Source organism: Myotis daubentonii, chromosome 1, assembly GCF_963259705.1.
Source record: "Myotis daubentonii chromosome 1, mMyoDau2.1, whole genome shotgun sequence".
In the NCBI taxonomy this organism is placed as follows: Eukaryota; Metazoa; Chordata; class Mammalia; order Chiroptera; family Vespertilionidae; genus Myotis; species Myotis daubentonii.
In genome coordinates, this window is record NC_081840.1 from 111069462 (window position 1) to 111085598 (window position 16137).

At 39.9% G+C, this 16137-nt stretch overlaps 1 protein-coding gene across 11 annotated transcripts in view; it reads right to left on the reverse strand.

The window, feature by feature from the left end:
* The window catches only part of NEO1 (neogenin 1), a 266972-nt gene that overhangs the window by 232546 nt on the left and 18289 nt on the right, over positions 1-16137 (reverse strand). The window lies entirely within an intron of this gene.

Genomic DNA, 16137 nt, shown 5'->3' on the forward strand with positions numbered 1-16137 from the left:
AAACACCAGGCAATAAATAGAGCAGCTTTCTCACTAGTACTTTCTTTCTGGTATCCTTCAATATCTACCTTAGCCACATTTAGAAAGCAACACCCAACCTGGATCTTGAACTACGGCTGATTTGAGTTTTGTGGGGGTTGAAGAATAATTAAGTTGGGGGCCCCTTTTATGAAAAATAGGGAGAAATCTCAATTTTTCAGATTTTACAGAAACATATAAGTACTGAACACTTTGCTAGAGCTCTCGCAGGACCTTGAACGTTCCCTGCGAGTAAGGGGATCCAACTTAAAGGTAAATTGTCCCTGCCATGAACACACACTAAAGGAAAAAAACAAGTGTCTAAACCAGGGGTGGGCAAACTTTTTGACTTGAGGGCCACAATGGGTTCTTAAACTGGACCGGAGGGCTGGAACAAAAGCATGGATGGAGTGTTTGTGTGAACTAATATAAATTCAAAGTACACATTATTACATAAAAGGGTATGGTCTTTTTTTTTTTTAGTTTTATTCATTTCAAACGGGCCGGATCCGGCCTGCAGGCCGTAGTTTGCCCACAGCTGGTCTAAACCCAGTTTGTTAAATAAAATTACGGGTATATCAATTCCAGTCAGTAAAAGTTAAATTAGTGCCTAAGAGTTACAGTGTTCATAGTTACTTTGGAACTAAATGGCTAAAATTAAGGATAGCACTGGCCAGGTAGCACAGTTGTTTAGAACGTTGTCCCAATACAGCAAGTTTATGGGTTCCATCCCAGATCAGGACACATGCAAAATACCGACCAATGATTGTATAAATAAGTAGAACAACAAATTGATGTTTCTCACTCTTCCTTCCTCTCTCTCTCTCTCTCTCTCTCTCTCTAAAAAACTCAATTAAAAAAACAAAGCTCTTTTTAAAAAAGAAAATAAAGGACAGAGCTAAATTGTAATGATGGCATGAGAACAAAGCATAAAGCAGAAAAAATTTAAGCAAAACCAAGGGGGGGTGGGGGGGAATATATGCATCCATTCCTAAAGCACCCTGCCACAGATTTTCCCCAAAAACAGTTTTCTCCATTGTGTTCTCATTTACACAATCCAGCTTCAGAAAGTGCTCACTTTTCTTCCCTGACATAAACACTCAAATAGAGGAAAAACAATTCTCTAATGACTCTGCTCTGGGAAATTTGTCTTTCAATTATGCATCATAAGTCCAAGGTCCCTCACACCATTAGAAGAAAGTTGCCAAATCTCTCATTTCTCCCTCTAATACAAATTGTTTGGATATACACAAAGGTCTTAGCAGCTTTATCTGCGTGCACAAGGACACAAGTTCTCATTTCCTAATAACTTCCTGAATATTTTATTATCGTTTCCTCCCAGGAAATTTATTCACTCTATGTAGCTCCAACACTAACAGTCCATTTTTAAAGGGAAACGCCTCAAGTTTCCCTTTAAAAGATTACCTCCACTACTAGGTTACTGTTTTACAACATATCTGAGTAAAAAAGGTATGAGTTGAAAATACATATGAATATTATAACAAATATACAGAAAATAAAGTAAAGGGAGATAATTATTTAAAATCAGAATATATCTTCACATACCAATTGAGAAAATACAAATAAATAAAACACTATATTCACCAACATTGATTGAACAGTACAGTTAAGATCTACATCTACATTTCAATATATATACAGTTCAATTATAACTCAGGAAAAATTAAAATTTAAAAAAAGTCCAAGAGTAAGATTGGGTAAGTCTACCTATTAATAAGAAAAATTATTGGTACTTTTTCCTAACTCTTGTTTCAGGGGGGAAAACTTAAAGAAATTATCTTATATGTTTTAACTCCAGGATATTTTTAATACATCATTTGTGTTTTTAGAATCACAATTCTGGGCCTATTTTATGTCACAAAAGTATACAATACATGCCAAACTTTTTACAGTAAAACAAACTTCTGCTCTTTAGAGCAAAGGACTTGAGGCAGTAAGTAACTAGTAACAATAAGGCTCGAAAGCAAAATCTATTTGGGCATTCTCTTGGCCATATACACTTCTGAACAATTTAAAAAGAGCTTCTTTCCTTTCTCTTTGGAACAGAAGAATTAGGTCTGACTATACAAAGGGGATGGGGGTACATGCATATTAGAAAGGGAAAGAGCCAGCATTCCAGGAGGGAAAACCCACACTGTTTAATATATCAGATTAGAGTCAGCTGGTTAATAACCTGGCCTGGACTTAAATTTCTACTTGTCATTTGCTAGGTATAGAACCACAGATTAAATGACTTATTACATGTAACACGTTTTAAAAGTCTCTGGTACATAGTGCTTTCCACAAGAGAAAACCAAGGCACAGATAGGTTAACCAACTTGCCTAAGGTCCCCCAAATCTTGGAAACCCCTAGAAGGGCAAATGGGTAGTCATGAGGTAGAGATTTGCAGAAAGATACAGGAAAATACCAACTGTATCTTAATACAGTAGAAACACAGGACATCTGCTATATCTGGACAACCAACAGCTCTCTAAGCCACACTAGGCCTACACCACCGTGTCCCTAAAACCTTTTAAGAACTTTTTACTGTGGATTGAACTTCTTATTTAGCAGGAAAGTAGGAGCACTGCCATTACCTAAATTAAACAGAACCCTCCATTGTGGAGTGAGAAGAGGGGGTGAGACCAGCCCAATCACCTACACTGCTGCTCTTTGATCATTTTTGAAGACATCAAGATGAAAAACTATATCAAATTTCAACTGGAACACTATTTTACTATTTTTAATATAACAACATAAATGAATGAAATCATTCTAAAAGATCGGTATTATTCTCCCTCTCCTGCAGAGATTCCCTAAATTATTTGAGTAAAGAACACTTTTTTTAATGATAAAACTGTTAACTCCTAGATTAGAAAAACAATGGTTCACAAACCCCAATTTTTTATAAACAGCCTAGATTCAAACCATTCCTCCAATTTATACCATCCCTTATTGTCAGATTAAGCACCATACTTTTCCATTCCTAATTTGGGCCACTTCACATTAATACTCTAAACCTCAGAGTAAATTACTTTCTGTTACCCATATCACCAATGTTTTCCTACTCCTGACGTTTTCTCACTACATTTCCTCTCCCCCTGCCCATCTCCACAGGTCCACATTCCCTTCTCAGTCAACAATCCTACACAACAGCCCTTGCTGCCAATGCAGGGACCAGGTACTCCGCCTTCATCACCCAGCCCAAATTCTAACATCCCCATAAAGTTCCCCGTAAATTGCCGTGTCTGCAAGTAATTGCTCCATTTTTAGAACTCCCATAGCGCCCTGCCCAACAGACATCACTTTCTACACAGCATTATGGTTATTTTTATACATGATATGCCCTTTATTAAATTGATAACTCTTACGTATCTTCCAATACCTAGCACATTGCTTTGCACATGATAGCTACTCAATGAATGCTTACTAAATGAATACATGAGTCTGGGAGTCTGTTTCCCATTGGAGAATCATAACTAGTTTTCACTAAACACAGTTAAATAGACTGGACTTCTCCCTCAGAGAACACAAACTATTTGAAGTTGCCAATAACTACATCTTAAATCAGAGAAAGTCGCTGAGCTATACAGCAAAACTTCATTCACACAAGCTCCCTTGTGCTTACTTGTTTACATGTTCTCTGTGAAACTGGCCTTTATACTGCCCAAACTGAGGAGGGTGGAGAACATAGCTAGCTTGTGTTTAAAAAATGCAGCCAATTAAAATGTAGTTATGACAGCCTGAACTGTGGCTCAAAATTGGTGTTATTATATCACCTATCCTAGAGAAGTTTCCTCTTAATAATCATAGAGGAAGTTTCTGAACATTTTCTGATAGATAACTCAGGTCTTTTCTAGATACTACCTCACTTCATCTTCAAGGGAAGAGGGAACTAGGAGGAACTAAGAAAATATAGTCCCCTTAAAAACCAAAACATGATCCTTCTAAATCCTCAGAGATAAGCAGCAATTACTTGGGAAGAAAAGAAAGGGAGAGTTAAGGCCAAAGTAGTGGCAAAATAAAAATAAAAGAAGTCAGGCTTGCTTCTAAAGAAAAAAAAAAAATCACATCAAAAAGGAAGGGACTGCTGCAGGATTTGAGGTGAATTAGGACCTCAAAGAGCTACGTACAAGAAGTAAAGTTTAAGTTTAAAGCATTTCAGTTCACAGGGTCTTAAGCCTAATTTTAAATCATCTCAATCCCTGAATGTATTAAAGCAATCTGAGATTGTTAGTGCCTCTAGAATAACCACATGCAGAAGAGAAGCAAAGATAAATCTTTTCTGGAAGAAGATAGTTATAATTTCAGATTATCTCCATAATTTTTCACACACAACACCTGGCATTCAATCAAAAATAAATAAGCACATAAAAAGACAACCTCCAAATCAAGAGAAATAGGCTTTTAAAAGCAAACCTAAATACATATTATAGGATGGGTTGAAAGAATAAAGACACAAAATGGAGAATTTCAGCAGAGGCCTAGAAACTATGAAAGAAAGCAGAATAAAAATTCTACAACTGAAAACTACAATAAATGAAATTAAGAAATCAGTAAATGGAGTGCTGCCTCTGTTTTACAGCAGTTCTCAACCTGTGGGTCGCGACCCCTTTGGCGGTCGAACAACTCTTTCACAGGGGTCGCCTAAGACCATCATGCATATCAGATATTTACATTATGATTCATAACAGTAGCAACATTACAGTTACGAAGTAGCAACGAAAATAATTTTATGGTTGGGTCACAACATGAGGAACTGTATTTAAAGGGCCAGAAGGTTGAGAACCACTGGATAGAAACTCACAAGAGACTTGCTCTTACCCTAACAACCAAAACAGGACAGATAAGCTATAAACACCATAGTTTTTCTGAACCCACCAGAGTAATGAGGGTCAAAGGAACATAAGTGAACTAAACTCCATAGAGGTATCAACCAAGCCCTGGCTTGTGTTGCCCAATGGTTACAGCATCATCACATGTACCAAAGGGTCATGGGTTCAATTCCCAGTCAGGGTATATACCCAGGTTGCAAGCTCGATACCTGATCAGGCGCACATAGGAAGCAATCCATCAATGTTTCTCTTTCTCTCTCTCCCTTCCTCCCTCTCTAGAGTCAATGAAAAAATATGTCCTCAGGCCAGGATTGAAAAAACAGAGATAATGGCCAAGAACTTTCCAAATTTGATGAAAGTAATCATCCAACAGATACAAGAAGCTCAAGAAGCAGGATAAGTAAAAGGAAAATCAAAACTAGGCACATCACAGCTAGATTTCTGAAAGAGATAAAGAGCAAATCTGAAAAGTGGACAATACGGAAAGGAGGGAGAGAAGTACATTACCCACAAAAATGGAAAATAACATTTACTAGGTGTATCCGTTAATAATGTGGATTTTGTAATCAAAGAAAACATGATAATTTCAAAAGAAACATCAAAAGTGCTTTATTCAAAGTACTGTCCATCGCTAGCTACACATTTCCCCCATTTTTCCAGTAATTTGTAGATACCGTCCCAATAGAACTTTTCTTGTTTTGAGGCAAACCATTCAGAGACCCAATTTTCCACATCGTACGTTTTGAAGTGCTGCTCAGAAAGTGCGTGTGTCATTGATCGGAACAAGTGGTAATCTGAAGGAGCAAGGTCTGGTAAATATAGCAGGTGGGTTAATACTTCCCAGGCAAGATCGTTTAACGTGTCTTTAACTGGTTTTGAAGTGTGTGATGGTGCGTTATCATGAAGCAAAATTACTTTGCCATGTCTTCTCGCACATTCTGGTTGTTTCACGATCAAGCGTGGTTCAAATCGATTATTTGTTGTCAGTAGCGATCAGTATTAACGGTTTCTCCTGGTTTTAGAAGCTCATAATACACCACACCTTCCTGATCCCACCAAATGCAGAGCATTATCTTCTTTCCAAAGCGATTTGGCCTTGCAGTCGATGTAGATGGTTGACTTGGATCAACCCATGATTTTGTGCGTTTGGGATTCTCAAAATAAATCCAATTCGATGCAAAAAAAGACTTTCTTTCGTGCCACTGAAGTAACATTTTACTGATGACTTTTAGGTTTTCCATTTGTCTTTCGTTCAGTTGAGGTGGCATCCATTTTCCTTCCTTTAAAATCTTTCCCATTGCTTATAAATGATCGGAAATTGTTTGCTGAGCAACGTTTAATCTTTCTGCAAGTTGTTTTTGAGTTTGACACGCATCTGCATCCAATAATGCTTGTAATTGTTGGTCTTCACACTTTTTTGGTTGACCTAGATCAGTGGTTCTCAACCTTCCTAATGCCGCTACCCTTTAATACAGTTCCTCATGTTGTGGTGACCCCCAATTTCATTGTTACAAATTGAACATAATTAAAGCATAGTGATTAATCACAAAAACAATATGTAATTATATATGTGTTTTCCGATGGTCTTAGGCAACCCCTGTGAAAGGGTCGTTCGACCCCCAAAGTGGTCGCAACCCACAGGTTGAGAACCACTGACCTAGATGTTCTTTGTCTTTCACATAGAAATCATCACGTTTAAAGCATGTAAACCAGTGTTCACAAGTATCCTGAGATGGAGCATGTTCACCATAAGCTTCCCAAAGTACTCATCAGTACTTTTCTTCAAAATAAAGTAATGAATTAAAACTTCCTGCAAATGCTTTTTTGGCACGAAATTCGACATTTTTAAATGTAAAAATATCTATGATGTTAACATCTTCAGCAAATTTGACATATTAAGTTTTGAAGCTTATTGTCAATACAACAAAGTAGCATATATATCAACGTATGTGTAACTCCATCTATTGAAAAAAATCCACATTATTAACCAGTACACCTCATACAGCTCACTTCTCATCAGAAATGATGGCATTCAGCAGACAATGAAATATTTAAAGGGCTGAAAGAAAAAACAGTTTATCCAGAATTCTATACTCAGCCAAAATTTATCTAAATTAAAGGTAAAGTAAAGATGTTTTCAGCCTTAGCCAGTACTGCTCAGTAGATAGAGCATAGCCCCCAGATTGAAGGGTCCCAGGTGCAATTCCCATTAAGGGCACATATCTCAGTTGCAGGCTCAATACCCAGCTCTGGTCAGGGCATGTGTGGGAGGCAACCAATCAATGTGTCTCTCTCTGTCTCTCCTCCTCCCTTACACTCTTTCTAAAATAATCAATGGAAAAATATCCTTGGGTGAGGATTAACAACAATAAAAAAAAAGATGTTTTCTGACAGACAAAAGCTGAGAGAATTCATCTCCAGCAGATCCAACTAAATTCTAAAGGATATTCTCCAGACAGAAGAAAATGAGATCAAACAGAGACTCAGAGATGCAGATGGAAAGAAGAGAGAAAATCAAAATGAAAAATGACTTATAAAATAATGTCTTGTGGATCTCAAATATAAAGAGAACTAAAATATATAGCTATCACAAAAGTTGAAAGAACATTTCAAATGGATAGTTCAAGAATATATAGCTGAATAACTGAAAATAATCAAAAGAAAAGAGAATACAGAACAAAGTAGTAAATAATAAAATGGAGAATTTAAAGCCATATATATGCTATTACATTAAATGTAAATAGACTAAATGCTCTAAGAAAATAAATTTTTCAAACTAAATTAAAAGAAAACCTAACAATATGCTACATACTGAAAATACTTAAATACTAATCAAAAGACAGCTTATATAGTTACATTAATATCAGAAAAAGTAGACTTTAAGGTGAATAACATTACTAGCGATAACAATGAGTCCTTTTACCAGTAAATCTGTATGAATACAATAAACAGTCTCAAAACTGATAAAGCAAAAATTGACATGCACACAAAAAAGGAGAGATCAAGTGCCATGGAATAAAGAGACAAGAGACCAAATATGTCTATTTCTGGAATTCTAGAAAGAGATAAACACAGTATCCTATCTAATAGAAGAGAAATATGGTAACTGGCGTACAACCGCTACCCTTCCCATTGGCTAATCAAGGCGATATGCAAATTAACTGCCAGCCAAGAAGGCGGCCGGCAGCCAGGCAGCTTAAACTAAACATGAGGCTTGCTTGCTTCAGTGACAGAGGACTCCAACGTTCCCCGCCTGCCTTGCCGGCCTCTGAGCCTGCAGTTTGAACATTGTAACAAATATAGAAGCTAAACAAAACCCCAGAAACCTGCTTTCAGCGAGCCGGGATCTCAGAGCTGGAGTTGATACAGAGTTTCGATTATAGAACCTAAAAAAACCAGATACCTACTTTCAGCAGCTGAGGCCTCAGAGCTGGAGCCAAGCCTCAGAGCTAAAGCTGGCCCAGAATAAAAAAGAAAAAAAAGAAAAAAGGAGCAGTTGGGAGCTTCAGTCCCAGCCTGAAAAGTCCTCAGCCCCTCACCCAGAATGGCCAGGCACCCCAGTGGGGACCCCCACCCTGAAGGGTGTGTGACCAGCTGCAAACAGCCATCATCCCCTCACCCAGGCTGGCCAGGCACCCCAGTGGGGACTCCCACCCTGATCCAGGACACCCTTCAGGGCAAAACAGCCGGCCCCACCCATGCACCAGGCCTCTATCCTATATAGTAAAAGGGTAATATGCCTCCCAGCACCGGGATCAGCGGAGCCGCGAGGCCTCCCGGCACCGGGATCAGCGTGACAGGGGGCAGCGCCCAAACCCCCTGATCGCCCTGCGGCTCTGTGTGTGACAGGGGGCGGGGCCACAACCTCCCTATCCTCCCTGCCCTGTTCCTGACAGGGGAAGGCGCCCCAACCCCCTGATCAGCCCTGCTCTGTGCCTGATAGGGGGAGCTCCCCAACCCCCTGATCGACCTGCGGCTCTGTGTGTGACAGGGAGCGGCGCACCAACACACCCCCCCCATGGGCCCTGCTCTGTGTGTGACGGGGTAGAGCCATAACCTCCCCATCGGCCCTGCCCTGAGTGTGAGAGTGGCGGCGCCCCAACCCCCTGATCGGCCCTGCTCTGTGGCTGATAGAGGGTGGCGCCCCAACCCCCTGTTTGGCCCTGCTCTGTGCGTGACAAGGGGTGGCGCCGCAACCTCCCCATCAACCCTGCCTTGAGTGTGACAGGGGGCGGCGCCCCACTCCCCAATCGGCCCTGCTCTGAGCCCGACCAGGGACTGCACCTAGGGATTGGGCCTGCCCTCTGCTATCCGGGAGCAGGCCTAAGCCAGCAGGTCATTATCTCCCGAGGGGTTCCAGACTGCGAGAGGGCACAGGCCGGGCTGAGGGACACCCCTCTCCACCGAGTGCACAAATTTTTGTGCACCGGGCCTCTAGTCCTAAATAATAAAACCCTAATATGCAAATCGACTGAACAGCAGAAGGACCGGTCGCTATGACGCGCATTGACCACCAGGAGGCAGACACTCAACGCAGAAACTGCCCCCTGGTGGTCAGTGCACTCCTACAGGGGGTGTGCCGCTCAGCCAGAAGCCTGGATAAAGGCTAGTGAGCGCAAGGGCAGCAGCACTAAGGACCCCACGGGGGATGTCCGACTGCCAACAGGGAGTAGGACTAAGCTGGCAGTCAGACATCCACCAAGGGATCCCGGACTGCAAAAGGGAGCAGGCTGGGCTGAGGGACTCCCACAGTGCACAAATGTCGTGCCATCAGGCCTCTAGTATGTAATAAAGTAGTAACAGAAGAAAATTTTCCTACCCTAAAATAGATTTGTGAATTCAGAACAAAAAGAGTTACTAATAAAAGAAGTCACATCATACATACATTTTAAGTTAAAAGAATTCAACCATATATGAGAGTATAAACTAATATAAAGAGAAGAAACCATTCTACCAGCCATTCAGAATGAACATGCAATATGAGATATAAACTTTTTGTTCTCCCAGTTGAGCCCGGCTCCAGTGTGCCCCTCTTACTAGGATAATCTCATCACAGTGCAATTCTACAGTTTTTAAAAATATTTTTGAATAATATAAATTCAAGTCTTCCTCCTCATTGATAGTTAAGAAAATAATTTATTTCAACACTAACAGGGAAAACTATCTATGCCCAACTTATTGGGAGATGAAATAGCAGCTTCCAATGTAAGGCTTTATTACAGTAAGTTGAAGGAGAATAAGACAATATATGCAGTTTTCACATTACTTGCTGAATTTAAATCTAATGCCTAACAATTATGCAACTCCACTGTACCAGCTTTAAACAAAAAAAAAGCAATAGCCCTAACCGGTTTGGCTCAGTGGATAAAGCATCAGCCTGCGGACTCAACGGTCCCAGGTTCAATTCCGGTCAAGGGCATGTACCTTGGTTGCGGGCACATCCCCAGTAGGGAGTGTGCAGGAGGCAGCTGATCAATGTTTCTCTCTCATCAATGTTTCTAACTCCCTCTCCCTTCCTCTCTCTAAAAAATCAATAAAATATATTTAAAAGATAAAAATAAAAATAAAAATCATCATTCTCCCCTTATTAAAAAAAAAAAAAAAGCAATGAATAAACTCCCATTTACTCATATTCTGGTGAAATTTCTAAACCTCAAAGTCTACACATAAAATCTAAAGTCCATCTGGCATGGCTCAGTGGTTGAGTGTCACCCCCCCCCAAGTGCACTGGGCCTCTAGTTTCTTCATAAAGTAGCAAAAATTAACTCCTTAGAACTTCCCAATACATACTATCCTGAAACAGATTCCTTTGACTTTCAATAAACTCCAGAAAAATCAATGTTTCATTTTTTTTAAAGCGCCCACAGTCCAGCTGGTGTGGGTCAGTGGTTAAGTGTTATGTTAACCCATGAATCAGGAGGTCACAGTTCAATTCTTGATCAGGGCACATGACCAGATTGTGGGCTCGATCCCCAGTAAGGAGCATGTAGAAAGCAGCCTATTGATGATTCTCATCACTGATGTTTCTATCTCTCTCCCTCTCTCTCTGAAATCATAGAAACACTTTTTTAAAGTGTCCACAACATCTAACAGGTAATAAAGCCTTAAAAATAAAATATGTAATGATATGGTTTCAGGTATTAAAATTTGGAATTAGCACTATCTGCAGCTTCTTTTCTAGCCTTATAATCTTTAAAAGATCTGGCCTATGATTTCATCATTGAGCAATCACCTCTCCATTACAAATGATAAGCTTCAGAATAAAAAAAAAAAAATGAGCCATGCTCCTCCCTTTACACTCCTTGGAAAACAACAACAACAACAAAAAACAAAAACACCTGTCCATCTAAAAAGCCTACTTGTGAGAGCAGAGTAACAGGTGGAAGTTACACTCACCTCCTCCCAGAACCAACTGGAATTACAACTAAAATATAGAGCAATCTACCTGAATAACCAACTGAAGACTAGCTGAAGAGAAGTCCTATAACCAAAGATTCAGAAGAAGCCACATCAAGACTGGTAGAAAGGGCGGAGATGTGAAAGGGTTGGTCCTCTTCTATGAGCAACAGCTGAGATTCCAGAGGGATATCTCAGCTGAAAAGATTCCCCCTGAGAACTGTGGGGTCTAAACCCAATGCCAGGCTAATCAACCCAGAGCACCAGAGCAGGGATGAGGTGCCCACATAACACTTGTCAGCCAGGGAGAGAAGGGGGTCTGCTAAAGACACAGAATGCCCTCCAAAAAGGCCAAATGCACAAAATCTTGTTTGCAGGTACTCATCCTGGGCTATAGCAGAGGGAGGGCTGAGCAGACTAGAGTCATGAGGAAGAGACTGGGGTTTATAGTTCTAGGGCAGCGGTTCTCAATCTGTGGGTCGCGACCCCTTTGGGGGTCGAACGACCCTTTCACAGGGGTTGCCTAAGACCATCGGAAAATTCATATATAATTACATATTGTTTTTGTGATTAATCACTATGCTTTAATTCTGTTTAATTTGTAACAATGAAATTGGGGGTTACCACAACATGAGGAACTGTATTAAAGGGTCGCAGCATTAGGAAGGTTGAGAACCACTGCTCTAGGGAGAGAGCTAAAGGGACAGCCTCCAGGCACCCTGTGCTGAGTGTGAGAAATTCTCACCTGTCCTAATTAAAATAACGAACTCAGAGACATAAGTATGACAAAAATGAGATCTTTAATACGTTCTCGAGAGCGGGTGTTAATCTGGTTGTACAGGCACATGTGGAGTAGTAATCACAGCCTACTTATCCTCAAGGTGCAAGAAAACTTCTTCCAGTTCCTCACTGGCTGAGTTAAAAGTTTCCTCAAACGTCACCGAAGTCTTATTGTCTCCCATTGGGCCATTTAAAAAAATTGGGCTGAAGCCTTTTGAGTTGTCCCCACCTCCCCCTGTCTAGTTGAGGCAGGCACCTCAGGGGTTCCCACCATGATGCTGGCTCATGTACACAGTTCTTTGTTCTTATATGCACTTCTCTCCTCCCTACATTCTGTTTGCCCTGGGGAAATTCAGTAATTGTTTCAATTAAAAGTTGACTATGCTGGAGATGGATCACAGAGGCCTATTTCCTACATAAATCACTATCCCACACTACAGATGCCATTTTACTTGGGTGGAACACCCCTCCATACAGCATCAGCCTGAGGGAATGGACTAGCCACACACTCTGGACTCCCTGTTGACCAACAATGGAAAACTTGTGCCTTATTGAGTAGGCTGCATAGGGCCAGGTTGTCAGTAACTGAGTTGTGCGGCTCTGGGTTGGGGGCCATTCCCCCTACTTTCCAGTGAATCTCACAGGAGATCTACTAGCTCCACTCCCCAGATTCCTGGAGACCCCACATTCCCAACTCCTTGTGGCTCTGGCCTGCCAAGGTCTGGGCAGAATGCAGAACAGCAAAAAGAAAAAAGGATCCAAAAAAATGAGGATAGTTTGGAACAACATGAAGCATAACAACATTTGCATCATAGGGGCATAAGAAGGAGAGAGAGAAAAAGAGAGCGAGCAAGGTGATCAAGACTTAGTTAATGAAATAATAAATGAAAGCTTCCCTAAATTGGTGAAGGAAAAAGACACACAATTCAAGGAAGCATGAAGAGTCCCAAACAAGATGAATCCAAAGAGGTCCACACCAAGACACATCATAATTAGGATGAAAAAGGGCCCTAGCTGGTTTGGCTCGGTGGACAGAGCGTCAGCCTGCGGACTGAAGGGTCCCAGGTTCAATTTGGGTCAGGGGCATGTACCTTGGTTGCCAGCACATCCCCAGTAGGGGGTGTGCAGGAGGCAGCTGATCGATGTTTCTCTCTCATCAATGTTTCTAACTCTCTCTCTCCCTTCCTCTCTGTAAAAAATCAATTAAAAAAAATTTATATATATATATATATATATATATATATATATATATATATATATAAAAGAAAGAAAAAGGTTAAAGACAAATACAGAATCTTAAAGACAGTAAGAAAAAAGTGCTTAATTACCTACAAGGGAACTCCCAAAAGACTGACAGTTGACTTCTCAATCTCAAGAGAACATTTCAGGCAAGAAGGGATTGGTGTAAAATATTCAAAGTGATAAAAATCAAGAACCTACAACCAAGACTACTTTACCCAGCAAGACTATTTCCAGGATATCATTTAAAACCAAAGGACAACCCTGGTGAGTGTGTCTCAGTTAGTTGGAGCGTCATCCTGTGCACCAGAGGGTCATAGGTTTGATTCCCAGTCAGGACACATACCCAATTGTAGGTTTGATCCCTGGTCGGGCACATGCAGGAAGCAAGCAATCGATGTTTCTCTTTCTCTTTCTTTCCCCCCTCTTTCTCTCCATTCCTCTCTACCTCCTTCCTCCCCACCCCCCCCCACCCCTGTCTCTAAAATCAATAAAAATATATCCTCAGGAGAGAATTAAAAAGAAAGAATAAAATTAAAGGAAAAATAAAGAGATTCCCAGACAAGAAAAGCTAAAGAAGTATAACAAGAAATGTAAAAGGAACGAGGAATAACAAGAGGAAGAGAGGGAGGACCCAAGGAAAAACGAGGGGGACCACAAGGAATTGGGGGGGGAGGAAGAGAAGGGAAAAAAAGGAGAAAGAGGATAGGAGGAAGAGGAGGAGTAGGACTGGGAAGAAGAAAGGAGGAAGAAGGCACAGGAGGAAGAGGAGAAAAAAACAGAGAAACATAGCTAAAAGAATAAAATGACAATAAGTACCTATCAATAACCACTTTAAATGTAAATGGCTTAAATGCTCCAATCAAAAGACATAGGGTAGCTGAATGGATAAGTAAACAAGACCCATATATATGCTGTCTATAAGAGATCCACCTCAGAACAAAAGATACAGGCAGACTAAAAGTAAAGAGATGAAAAAACGTATTTCATGAAAATGGAAATTTTAAAAAATTGGAGTAGCAATACTTATATCTGACAATATAGATTTTAGGGCACTACATGGTGATAAAGGCAACAATCCAATAAGAAGATACAAACTTTATAAACATTTATGCACCCAACATAGGAGCACCTAAGTATGTAAAGCAAATCTTGATGGACATAAAAGAAGAGACTGACAGTAATGCAGTCACAGTAAGGGATTTTAACACCACATTAATGTAAATGGATAAATCTTCCAGACAGAAAATCAACAAAGAAACAATGGCCTTAATGACACACTAGATGAGATAGATTTAATTGATATCTTCAGAGCATTTTACCCCAAAGCAACAGAATATAAATTCTTCTGAAGTACACATGGAACATTTTCTAGTATAGACTACATGTTAGGACACAAAATAAGTCTCAGTGAATTTAAGAAGACTGAAATCATATCAAGCATCTTCTCTAACCACAATATGAAACTAGAAATCAATTATAAGAAAAAAACTAAAAACACACAAACACATAGAGGCTAAAAAACATATTACTAAACAATGAATGGGTTAACAATGACATCAAGGAAGAAATCAAAAGATACCTTCAAACAAAAGAAAATGAGGCACATCAACCCAAAATCTATGGGACACAGCAAAAGCAGTTCTAAGAGGGAAATTCATAGCATTACAGGCCTATCTCAAGAACCAAAAAAGTGTCAAATAAACAATCTAACTTTATACTTAAAGGAAATTCAAAAAGAACAACAAAGGTCAAAGTGAGAAGGAAGAAAATAACGATCAGAGCAGAAATAAACAAAATAAAGTCTAAAAAAAAATTACAAAAGATCATTGATACCAAGAGTTGGTTCTTTAAAAAGATTAAACAAGACTGACAAACCTTTAAGCAAATTCATCAATAAAAAAAAAAAGAGAGGACCCAAATAAGTAAAATGGGAAATGAAAGAGAAGTAACAACTGACACCAAAGAAATACAAAGGATTGTAAGAAAATATTATGAACAACTACATTTATGTGAACAAATTGGACAATTCCTAAAAACAGCCCTGATTGGCATGGCTTACTGGCTAGAGCAGTGGTTCTCAACCTTCCTAATGCCTTGACCCTTTAATACAGTTCCTTATGTTGTGGTGACCCCCAATTTCATTGTTACAAATTGAACATAATTAAAGTATAGTGATTAATCACAAAAACAATATGTAATTATGTATGTGTTTTCCAATGGTCTTAGGCGACCCCTGTGAAAGGGTCGTTTGACCCCCAAAGGGGTCACGACCCACAGGTTGAGAACCACTGGGCTAGAGTGTTGTACAGCCCACTGAAAGGTCAGGGGTTCAATTCCTGGTCAAGGGCACATACCTGGGTTGCAGATTTGGGGCATGCGGGGGAAGCAACTGATCAATGTTTCTCTCTCACATTGATGTTTCTCCCCTCTCTCTCTCGCTCTCTCTCCCCCAACCCCCTTTCCTTCCTCCCTCCCTCCTCTCTTTCCTTCCTTTCCACTCTCTCTAAAAAAATCAATGGAAAAAATGTCCTTGGGCAAGGGAGGATTAACAACAACGAAAAATTCCTAGAAACATACAATCTTACAAAACTGAATCAGGAAGAATCAGAAAATCTAAATAAACAGATTACAACTAAAGAAATTAAAGTAGTAATCAAAAAATTCCCAACAAACAAAAGTCCTGGACCACATGGTTCCATAGGTGAATTTTACCAAACTTTCAAAAAAGAATGAACATATAACCTTCTCAAACTATTCCAAAGTATTCAAGAGGAGGAAAGACTACCAAGCTCATTTTACAAGTCCAGCATTACCATAATTTCAAAACAAGATAAAGATATTACAAAGAAAGAAAATTAAAGGCCA